This window comes from Peromyscus californicus, unplaced genomic scaffold (genome assembly GCF_007827085.1).
Source record: "Peromyscus californicus insignis strain IS unplaced genomic scaffold, ASM782708v3 Scaffold_24__1_contigs__length_46423439, whole genome shotgun sequence".
Taxonomy (NCBI): domain Eukaryota; kingdom Metazoa; phylum Chordata; class Mammalia; order Rodentia; family Cricetidae; genus Peromyscus; species Peromyscus californicus.
This window is the reverse complement of record NW_026294535.1, coordinates 33470956-33483272: the sequence shown is the minus strand read 5'-3', so window position 1 is coordinate 33483272 and position 12317 is coordinate 33470956. Positions and strand designations below refer to the sequence as shown.

Genomic DNA, 12317 nt, shown 5'->3' with positions numbered 1-12317 from the left:
CCAATAGCTATGAATTATCCATGGGACTGGACTAGGCCCTCTGCATAGGCGAGACAGTTGTGTAGCTTGACTTGCTTAAGGGGCCCCTGGCAGTGGGATCAGGATCCATCCCTGGTGCATGTGCGGGCTTTTTGGAGCCCATTACCTATGGTGGGACACCTTTCCCAGCCTTGGTTCAGGTGGAGGGGCTTGGAGCTGCCTCAACTGAATGTACCAGGCTCTGCTGAGTCCCCCTGGGAGGTCTTGCCTTGGAGGAGGTGGGAATGGGGGTTGGTTGGGGGAGAAGACTGGGGGATGGGAGGAGGGAGGAGAGGGGGTTTCTGTGGTTGGTATGTAAAAGGAATAGAAAATTTCTTAATAATAAAAAAAGAAAAATAATAATTTAAAAAAATTGAGAAAATCAAATACACTAGAGTATATGGCTTTTAGGGATGTGTAATTTGTATTAATCTGTGTTAAAAGGTATGAGAACTTGTGTATTAAATGAAGCATTTAAAATTGGAGAGAGAGAGAGAGAGAGAGAGAGAGAGAGAGAGAGAGAGAGAGAGAGAGAGATGCTCAGCTGGCCTTTTCCAACCCAAGGCACATTTTTAAATCTTTCCCCACAGCTGCCAGAATAATAGTGCATTACTGATGTGCAAGGTGTATAAAAGTGAAGAAATGGACACGTGAGTGGGTTTTCTTCATTGAGGATCTAATTAGAGGAAATTGAACTTAACCTCGTCAGACAGTAATGGTGATTAGCTGAGTAAATTATGGATGGAGTTGCTGTGGGATGAGTCTGGATAGCTGTGTGCCTGCCTGGGATCCTCTCTTGTGTCCAGTCCCATGACGGTTGCATGTCGCAGCATGTGAGGCCAGAATGGGGATGTACCCTGAGGAGCAGGTTTGGGGGTCCCCCAGCACAGGGAGAGTACTTCAGCAGGATGAGTTGGAAAAACAGAGACTACTATACAGTGGGAGAGGCTAGGCTAGACAAGGATTTTGTAAACAAACAGAGAGGGGTCTGGGCAGATAGCTCAGTCAGTACTTGATTTTGATTCCCAGGAGGCATGCCAGTCAGGGAGAGAAACCCCGTGCGGGCGACAGATGCTTTCAGTCCTCACACTGGGAAGGCAGATCCCTGGGCATCTCTCACCAGCCACCCTCAGCTTCCTGGCAAGTCCCATGCCAATAAGAGACCCTGTGTCTTAGGGTGACTGTCGCTGTGATGAAACACCATGACCAAAGCAACTTGGGGAGGAAAGGGTTTATTTGGCTTAAGCCTCCACAGCACTGTCCATCACTGAAGGAGGTCGTCAGGACAGGAACTCAGGCAGGGCAGGGACCTGGAGGCAGGAGCTGGTGCAGAGGCCACGGAGGGGTGCTGCTGACTGGCTTGCTCAGCCTGCTTTCTTATAGAACCCGGGGCCACTAGCCCAGGGATGGCGTCACCCGCAGTGGGTTGGGCCCTGCCTCATCAATCGCTAATTAAGGAAGTGTCCTACAGGCTTGCCCACAGCCTGATCTTATGGCGGCATTTTCTTATTTGAGGTTCTCTCCTCTCAGATGGCTTTAGCTTGTTTGTGTCAAGTTGACATAAAACTGTCCAGCACATCTTGTCTCAAAAAAAAAAAATGGGGATAGTACCCAAGGAATGACCCCTGAGGCTGACTTCTGACATCACACGCACACACACACACACACACACACACACACACACACACACACGCATATGCGCATGAACATACATCCGCGTACCCACTCATAAAAAGCAAAAAGGCAGAGAGGAAAGCCGAAGAGTAAATATGATCATTTGTTTGGGAAATTATCTGAAAATAGTTGGCACCGTCTGTAGAAAACACAAGTAAATACGCATGACTGTTTAGGCAGACACAGCTGTGGCATTTGCAGCTTCCAACAAATATACGTGGCCTTTGAGAAGATCCCCTGCTAGTCTAGGCTCTCGCCTCCCCCTCCAGGGTTCGCTCAGCTGCAGTTCGTGGGTTTGCACCCCATTCTTTGAAGCCCTCGGCCGTCCCCGCCAACATTTGTTCAGGCTCACATCTTGAGCTGAGCAGAATGCACTGTTCTTCTAGGTCCGGGAACCCCAGGGAGACCATCCAGGGGGAGGTGAGCCGTTGCTGAGTCCATCGCTTTGTGGGGACCCCCTCTCCCGGCCCTCCCCCACTCCCCGGGTGTGGCTGAGCCTGCATGGTTCTACCCCCATTTTGCTTCTCACTACTTTAGAAGCCCTCACCATCTTGATTTTTTTTTCTCAGGAATCGGGGGAGGGCGGGCGGGGAGAAAATGTTTCTTGACCTCCTTTCAAATGCCATCGTTCCACGGCACGCAGGATGCCCCGATGTGTTCAGACAGGAAGGTGATAGATACAGTGACATTTGAGGGGATTCCTTACCCTGCTTATTTCCTTGAGAACCAAAACGCCGAAGCTCCTGCCAGCCTCCCGAGCGAGCACCCAATGGAATCCCTGCTCGGGTGTGCTTATTTTGGGTCCCCTGGGTGTGTTTGTCATCTTCTCCCTGGAAACGGTTTCTCACACCCACGTTGCAAGTGTGCGATCTGCGATGATGATTTCGTGTCCTCTTCGCCTTGGAGCGAGGGCTGAGAGCATGATTCAGCTCAGGGAGATGACAGAAAATGTGGCTGTTTTGGAGTGATCTTCCCCCCCAAAAAAACGTTCTCCTTCTATGTGTGCAGTCAGTCCCTCTGCTGGTGTGAGCCCCTGCACTGGAAACAGTCGGATTGGAACACTAAGCTCCTGGGGTCGCAATGTCAGAGGGACCTAGAAGACATTGTTACTTTCTTGTTGCCCTGAGAAAACACTGGGAGGGGAAAAAAAGCAACTTAGAGGAGGGAGGCTTTATTTTGGCTCACAGTTTGAGGGTTCATGCCAGTACGGTGGAGAAGCCTTGGTGGTGAGAGTATCTGTCTGCTTGGCAGGAGCCAGAGGCAGCTGGCCGTATTACATCTGCAGGGAGAAAGCAGAGAGATGAGAACTAGTGTTATTTTTTTTTTTTTTAAGTCAAAAGTTCATACTTTCTGCTTGCAAATCTTGACAGTGATGCCTGCTTCCTCCCTGCCCTCCCCCTGGAGAAGTCAGGAGCTTTCACAGCCCGGGGTTACACATAACAAGTGTCTCACGCCAGCGCTTCAAGAGTCAGGTTGAGAAGACAGACAGGGTGTGTAAAAAAAACAGCAGGCACCTTAGCATGAATAGAACCAAAGGATGCATGTCGGTGTGGGAGCCCAGAGCTGCGGGTGTCTCAGGAAACCTGTTGAGACAGTCGCTGATGCAGGCCACATCTGTAGCTGGGGACTGTCCTCAGCATAATCTGGCTCTGTTAAATGACATTTGTGGGATGAGTTTGGCGCAGAACCTCTGTTTATGCTCCTCATGAGGGCTCTAATGTGGGTAGGGGCTTTCTTCTTGCCTCTGCCTGACACGTGTGTGGTCGAATTGGAAGACGTCATTTGCTTGGTAAGCCTGCCCCGTGCGTCTCCCTCGTTCCCTGTCAGCCTGCCACATAGGATGGAATGCTCACTGTTCGTGACTCAGGGGATTGAGAAGCAACAAAGGCCTCTGTGCCAGAAGGAATTTTAATGTGACCACAGGGACTGCCTGTGACTACCTCCTTACAATATTCAGGTGACAAAGATACCCGGAGAAGACAGTACTGCCACCATTCCAGAATCAGTTTTTAACCGAGTGATGACAATCTTCTCACTGCCATCTCTTCTTATGTGCTCCCACGTCAGGAAGCTCCGGAAGCTCCTCTCTTCTGTATCTCATTTCGTTCTCAGGAGCAAGGCAGATTTTTATTATCCCACTGTTGTGGTTTGAATAGGCAATGCCCCCCCACATACACACACACACACACACACACACACACACACACACACATGCACACTCATGTGTTTGAACACTCCGTTTCCAACCGATGTCGCTGTTTTGGAAAGTTGTAGAATGTTGAGGAGGTGGAGTCGGAGTCGCAATAGAAGAAGTGGGTTTTCCAGCCTGCCTCGACTGTCTGTGCTCTGTTTCCTGAATAGGACACAATATGATCAGCTGGCACCAATGTCTTCCCCACCGTGACGAACTATGTCTCCTAAACTACGAGGCAAAATGAATCCTTCCAGTCTTCCTTATATTGACTTTTTTTTTATCACAACAAAAAGAAAAGTAATGAACACACACTTTACAGATGAGAAAACTAAGATGCGAAGAACAGATTAAACGTTTACCTCAAGATCAGGTTTGTCTAAGTCAAGTGCGTGTTCTGAAACACTGCCCTGCACGTGTAGATTGTTCAGGTCTTTCCTGCGGCACGCACCTAATTACGCGCTCTCTGCCTTATAATTAATTCAACTCTTTATTGCTCCAAAATAACACACCTGCCACTTTCCTAGATCTCCCGCCACAGTCAAGTGCTTTTTTTTCTCTGCACACCCTGTAGATGTGGATTTGACTTAAACTTCCACAAAGGGTAGGCTACCCCCATGCATTATATATTGCCGATCTCAGTCAGCCTGGGAAAGACAGTAGAGGATGACAGGAGGGTGTGACTAACATTTATAGATGTGTGGTGAGCATGTTGTCCCTAGATAGGAACCCTCTGGAGCAAAACCACGCTCCTGAGATAACTACCATCCAGGCTTCTTAAAGCCTTTACCATAGCATCATTGCTAAAACCTGTGTGAGTCAAAATGAGCTCGTAATGGTGTAGGGGAAGAAAAACCCTCTACTCCTTCAGATTTACTGGCTGGGGACTGGAATGAAATTGACAAATAATCCATTACAGGAGAAAGTGAGAACAAACTTGATAAACGGGGCGTCACATAAAAGAAGTGGTTAGATTGGGGGCTTGCATACTTAGTGGGGGGCGGGGACAAAGAAAAGGCTCCGGTGATGGACAGATTGGCTTTTAGGAGGGGAAGTTTGTTATAATGTTTGCCTCTGCAAGCATGAGTGATCTTCTGTGAAGACTGGAACTCTCAGAGGAAAAAAAAAAAATATGGTAGTCTCGTATCCCAGAAGTTGCGTGGTTATGCAGATGAGGGAAATTTCTAGAAGGAGTTTGTCTCGTCTGTTTAGTCTCAAATGTCTTCAGCTTAAGCTAACTTTATACTACTCTGGGGTTCCAAGTGTGTCCCCATAGTAGAGAAGCTCCATGTCAAGAGCAGTCACTGTAAAGGACCCCTGTGGCTTGTCTCTCTCTCCTCACTGCTGGGCTCTCCTGCAGCTGCATGGGAAGACAAGCACACTTCTTCTACCTGCTTGGCAAGGTTGTATGATTACGCCCCAGCAACTAGGCATATTAGCTAATTACTCTCAACAAGGATGGTTCAGTTATGCCAAAATCAAATTCAACTTCTTTCTTATTTGCTAGAATTCAAACCCATAGCCTTGTGCATCTTAAGTATGTGCTCTACAACTAAGCCATATACCTCTGGCTCCCCCAGCATTCCTATTGGCCAATCTTTAGTATCTTTTCATAGAAAAAAAAACTTCAAAGATGATTTTTTAATTATTAATCAATAGATCAAATCTGGCATTTCCAGGGAGTACATTTTAATCCAGTCTCCTTCCAGAAGGGCCTCAGACTATGTATGGTATTGCTAAAAGCCAAAATATTCAATAACACTCTGCTATTGTTTGGGTTCTGAATGACCCATGTGGCTCCTGTATGGGAAGGTATTGTTACTTTTGAAGGGTGGAACCTATCAGACAGTGTACCAGGATTTCTTTTTTGGGCCATTAACCAGCTCCCGAATCATGGCATGGAGACTTATGATTAATTCTGAATGCTTGGCCTTAGTTCAGCTCTTATTTTAATCTGTTTATCTCCATTTTGCCTTGGGGCTTTCCCTTTCCCTTTCTTTCTTTCTGTGTGTCTTACTTTCCTGATGTCTCCATGCTGGCTGGTGGTTGCCTGGCTTCTGGCCCCAAGCCTGTCCCCTCTTTCTCCCTCATTCTCTTCTCTCTAACCTAGATTCCTCCTCCTATTTATTCTCTCTGCCCGCCAGCCCCACCTATCCCTCTCCTGCCTAGCGCTTGGCCGTTCGGCTCTTTACTAGACCAATCAGGTGCTTTATGCAGGCCAGGTGAAACAGGAACACATCTTTGCATAATGAAACAAAGGCAGCAGAAACAAATGTAACACACCTTCCTCACATAGTTAAAGTAATATTCCGCAGCACAGACAGATGTAACACATCTTTACCTAGTCAAAATAGTATTCCACAACAAGATGGTCTTTAGGTCCCTGAAGCCATGGTGTAGAAGAGGATTGTGGGAACCTTCATCTGTCTTTCCTTCCATTTCCTGTTGATGAAGAGAGTGTGCGGCCAGCATGATGTGGTGCCTCACGCCTCACCACAGGCCCAAACAAACCTTTTTTCTCCGTGAATGAATGATCTCAAGTACTTCGATTAGTTGTTAAATATGTTTTGTGCATAGGACCTCAAATAAAAGAAGAAGTGGTTAGATTTGGGGCATGCATACTTAGTGGTGGCAGAGAAAAGACTCCAGGGATGGACAGATGGGCTTTTTAGGAGGGGAAGTTTGTGATAATGTTTGCCTCTTCAAGCATGAGTGATCTTCTGTGAAGACTGGAACTCTCAGAGAAGAAAGTATGGTAGCCTCATATCCCAGAAGTTGTGTGATTATGCAGTTGAGGGAAATTTCTAGAAGGAATTTGTCTTGTCTGTTTAGTTTCAAATGTCTTCAACTTAAGCTAACTTTCTGCCACCTCCAGGGTTCCACGTTCCTCACACTTAACCACAACAAAGCTGTGTGTGTGTGTGTGTGCACGTGCTCATGTGTGTTATGTGTGGAGGTCAAAGGTGTGTGCACGTGCTCATGTGTGTTATGTGTGGAGGTCAAAGGTGTGTGCGTGTGCTTATGTGTGTTATGTATGGGGGTCAAAGGACAACCTCAGGTAGCCTTCTTCAGTAGCCGTCAATCTTTTTGCTTTTTTCCTTGAGACAGCTCTCTCATTGGCCTGTAGCGTGCCCATAGACTGGGCTGGCTGACCAGCGAACCCCAGGGATCTGCCTGTTTGGGCCTCCTGTGTGCTGGGATTCCAAGTGCAAGCCACCATAGCCAGAACTTTTTCCATGGATGCTAAGGATCAAACTCAGGTCCTTAGGCCCACTGGTTGTGTTTCATTTAAATACTTACACGTTTAAGACCTATGTAGAAAACTTTCTAAGACTAACTAAGGCCCCCCAGCACACACACAGATTAAGTTAAGCTGTCAAAGAACACATAAGTACCTTTCCTGGTGGCTTTTCATTTGGTTACCTCCAGGGTAAAAGCACAGAATACCCAGGCTCCAGCTTTAGGGTTTCAGTCTGGAGCAGCCAATGTCAGCAGCCAGGCCGATGCTGATCCAGGATTGTGAAAACGCTGTTTCCCTCAGTTCGTCTTCAGGTGTGACACACCACACGCTGCAACGCTCTTCAGTCCTGCAGGTCTGAGACTTTGGACTCAGTGTGGTAAGAAGCCCTCCAGTGATTTCGTCATTAGCTTTGAGAAACTGTGGTCCTGGCCCTTCCAAACACAACGCATTGGCTCATTTAGGTAAATGTACGCACAGAGTACTTTTCCCTTTAGGTCAGTCCTAACAAAACGCCAGAGTCTCTTGTTTCCTTTTCTCATGGAGTAGCAGTTGGGTGGCTAGCATGTCTGTCCCCAGCCCCCTTGAGTCCCAGGAGGCTCAGAGATGAGTTTAATGTAAACACAGTGGCTTTTTTTTGGAGAAGTTTTTATTTTTCCCATTCTAATTGTATTGCTCTTGTTCTGTTACTGTCAGATTAAGGATTTTATGTCATTCACATCTTCTGTTTGTATTATCCATTTCAGGTTCTTTTTGAAACTAGGTCATGTTATAAATAATAAATAAAATTTAAAGCAGGCCTAGTTCGCACTTGTTCAGAGGGCTCAAGTAATGAAATCCTCATACATACATACATACATACATACATATATATATATACATACATATACACACACACATATATATATATATGTATATAAATATATGGGTTTTTGTTGTTTTTTTTTTTGTTTTGTTTTGTTTTTGTTTTTGTTTTTTTGGTGTTCTTTGGTCATGTAACCACATCAGGGCCCTGGCATGTGGGGCTTACGTCATGCTTGTGGAATTGTTTTGATCAAAGTCATGACGAAACGTTTTAGACTTTAAAACTTTAGACTTTCCCCCAAAGTGTGGAAATGTCTCTAATGATACGATATGCTGTGAGTAAGGCTTGGTAGTGTATAATAATAAACGTAATATGTAAACATTGTACGTCTTCCACGGCTTGAGAGGATTGGGGTTGGCAATGCATACCGTTCAAGAGTGGAGTGTGCACATAGTATTGCAAGGCCATAGGTTCAGGACCCAGTGCCGAAGGGTGGGGTGGGGTGGGAGGGTTTATTAAGATTAGCTCCAAATGTACAAACTGAAAAGGCAAGGCAAGAGGAGTGTGGCTAGCAGAAGGATGACCTACTGTGCTGCTAAAATGGGTCAAAATCTTAACATTGTAGCAGCTTCCATGATGAGAAAAATCCTATGCTCAGCCAATTGTAAAGGACTTCTGATATCTAGAGGGGCCTCTGTTCCTCTGTATCTGTAGGATATCACGGAGAAATCGAGAAAGCTCTTTTAAGTGGGTCATCTTGTCTCTTGGTTGGTATAGTTCCATAATACCATATTCGTCAATGATGCTATTCAAGCTATGGTATGTGTATGGTATTTGTGCATGTGAGTGCATGTGGGTATGTGTGTGTGGAGGCCAGAGGTTGAGTGTCTTTCACTCTTGCTAGTTACCTTATCTTATTTCTGCCTCTGAAACTCATGAGGTTGTGGCTGGCCTCAAACTCACAGAGATGGCCCCCATTCTGCCTCTAGAAGGCTGGGATTAAAGGTGTGTGTCATGCTGGGCTGTCTTTTGAGACAGCATCTCTTACTGAACCCAGAGCTCACTGGTTGACTAGATTGGCTGCCCGATGAGCCCCAGGGATCCACTTATCTCCACCCCTAGAACTCTAGGGGTGGAGATGTGCATAGCTAAGTTCAGCTTTTACGCAGGTGCTGAGAGCATGAACGAGACCCTCATTATTACACGTGGGGTGCTTTCCCAACTGAGACGTCTCCCAACTCCCCGTTGAGATTTGATAAGAACAGATTAAACTGAAGAAATTACTCATTTTATTTATTTATTTATTTATTTTAAATCACCATTTTCTTTCCCCGCTGGCCAACAGAACAAGTACTGTGGGCTGTAACTTTTCTTAGTCGATGAGACAAAGTCAGAGGGAATAGATTTTCTGTATTTAAGAGGATGTATCCCAAATCTCTGTGTTTTTATCTTGTTTGATTGGAATTGAGGCTGGCCTAGGAGGCATCCTTCTTGGTTCTCACAGAAGAACTGAGGGGCCTCCCATGGCAAATTCCACACTGTGGTCTGTATTTCCAACCCTTAGCCTCTGGCCCTGCCCCATACATGTCTGCCCTGTCCTAGATCTCTGTCTTTTCCTGTGAGGGTACATAGTAAAGCACTCACAAGCAGTACACATGCTACATCGAATCCTGTGGAAGCTGAGAAAATCACCTGGACCTAAGTCTCAATTAGCATGGGATAGTCTGAGAAGTGCTAACCCTGGAACATTCATTCGATGTTCTTTCGTTATTAGATCTCTACCTCATGCTTCTTGCACAAGTATAAATAGAATTACCCCAGAGTTTCTACACGACTTCTGGGCCCCACAACTTCAGATTCTGAGATAGTTGAATGGGGGACAGAAACAAGTACCACTTAAATCTAGTTTGAGAAAAGCTGCCTTCAAGGTAAAGAAATAACACAGATTAAAAAAAAAAATCACACAGATATGCTTTCGAATTATTATGCCCTCACTTTAGATTGTGTGACCTCAAACCAACTAATGCCTTCCGTCGCTCCTTCTAAAACGTTTCTAACACAATCGTTTTGAGGATGTTCTGCCGTAGTACCCGACAGGTGGCATGTGCTTAGTAAACACTAAATGTAAGAAAACAGCTAACAAAAGTGTCACTGTTATCACAGTGTCCTTCAGAGCTGCACTCAGGCCTTCCCCAAGGTCACCCATTATATTTATTCTTTTAGGATGAAGAACCCATCTCACTCAGTTTCCATTATAATCCCCACACCCTCCAAAAGGACCCTCAGGTACAGAGTAATCACGTCTGGCTTTTTTGTCTGCGGTCCTCTTTATTTCCACCCTATAACCATGGGAAAAAGTGAATTCTAAGCCAAATAGTTTTTGGCCCACCAATGCAGAGGAAATAAATAACTGAGGCAGGGGAGTACCTTCAATAACAGTACTATGAGCCCAGTTGAAATGAGAGAAACTTAGGCCAGAGGAAGCAATGTAAAGGTGATCCCAGTGAGTCGTAACCAAGTGACTAGTGACCTGAGAAATGAGTTTTTCTTATCCGAGGAGGTTGTGGGGCATCTTAGAGCTGTCTGAAGTAGAAACAGACATGCATGGTTTTTAAGGAAATGTGTATGATAATTTTTTTCTACCTCTAAAAAAGGATTTGTTGAAGCAGTTCAAATTCAGCTCAAATGAGTCATTTTATTTTGTCACTTAAAGCTTTAAAACGCTAAGTGTTCCCCAGGAACAAGGAGATAGAACTCTAGAGAGTTTCTGAGGAAGACAAGCTTCTGGATCCACCAATTTCCGGTTGCTTCCTTCTCTCCTGCCCGTTTCCTTCACATTTTCTCCACCACACATTCTTTAAACTGTGTATCAGATGGTACGTATGATATGTATGGCAGTTCCGTCATCCCTCTGGCTCATTTGTTCAATATTATGATAAAGGCATTCAGTAATATCCTAAATAATGACTGGAGGAAGAATACCAAAGAGGATCTACACAGAAGCATCTTAACAGAAAATTAGTTACCAAAGCACATTACTTATGCAAATTACAAATGCAGTTACTATAGAAATAGAAACCCAGATCACCTTTCTTCTCCTTTTCTTTCTTTTTCCTTGGTATCAAGTGTATTCACATTGCTGTGTATCTGACCCTTCTGATGAAGAATCTAGAACTCCTCTTTTTTATTGTTGTTGTTGTTGTTTTTTTGTTTGTTTGTTTTTCGAGACAGGATTTTACTGTGTAACTCTGACTGTCCTGGATCTCCCTCTGTAGCCCAGCCTGGACTCATACTCACAGAGATCCACCTGCTTCTGTCTCCCGAGTGCTGGCATTAAAGACGTGCGCCACCACGGCCTGGCTAGAACTCCTCTTTGTATCAATAGTTTTAAAGACATAGAACAGTGCTTCCCAGAGAGCATCCTGGGAGACAGGTGGGACCTCTTAGGTAGGGTCATGTGCCCGCTGTGGGCTCCTGTAGCTGGGAAGAGAACAGTGGCAGTTCTGACAGTGAAGACTTTGGAGACTCTAAAAGTGACTCTGACTGTCTTGTACCTCAGCTATGTGGGGTCCTTGGCCTCTGCTCCTTCAGACTTAGTCATAAAGTTTCTTTAGAGTTGACGAGGATAATAAGGCTGCGACACAATCAGGTTCTTCAGCAGCAGCAGCAGCAGCAGCAGCAGCAGCAAGTTATTTAATAACAAATGCACGTAGAATGACAGACCACAAAGTCACAGCCCTGTTGCATCTTACAGCAGAAAAAAAACAAAACAAAACAAAAAACCTTAATTGAACTTAAATGAATGGCAAGGTCTTGAAGACCATGGGTTGCATTAAGAGTGATTGGCCTCGTTGCTGCAGTGATTCGGCATTCATTTAATATACATTTTTCTTTGAAATGCCAAGTAGGATCTCACTTTATGTGCAGAAAAATGAAATTAGGCACCCAAGAAGAAAAGCACAAGGATTTTCAGTCATTTCGAATCCATCCTGCACAGCTGTTTCTGCTGATGCTGTGTGGCAATTTCACTATACAGAAAAAAGAAATACCCAGTGTCCTTTATCAGCCTTCTGGGAAATAATGAAAGCTGCTAGTACTAATGAAATCTCCCAGGCGTACACTTCCCTGTTAAAGGCACTGCCCTTGGGCTCTGAAGCCTTTGACGTTGTTGGGGATAGTGGGACAATTTATTTTGCAACCTTTTTTTCTGGAGGAAGTATAGGTATATATCCCACAGTAGTGGGATAACAGAGCAAGCCTCCCTGTGAATGAAATGCAAATATTTCATAAAATACAAGCCTCTTGTATGAAAACTGAACTCCCAGACATCTGCCTAATTGCCAAGGGTGGGCGAGCATGGTTTGTGGAGGTATCTTATCTTTGCTTTCTAT

The 12317-nt window shown here is 45.2% G+C and overlaps 1 protein-coding gene across 1 annotated transcript in view; it reads left to right on the top strand.

Annotated features, from left to right (window-relative positions):
- The window catches only part of Kcnmb4 (potassium calcium-activated channel subfamily M regulatory beta subunit 4), a 59235-nt gene that overhangs the window by 44034 nt on the left and 2884 nt on the right, over nucleotides 1-12317 (top strand). The window lies entirely within an intron of this gene.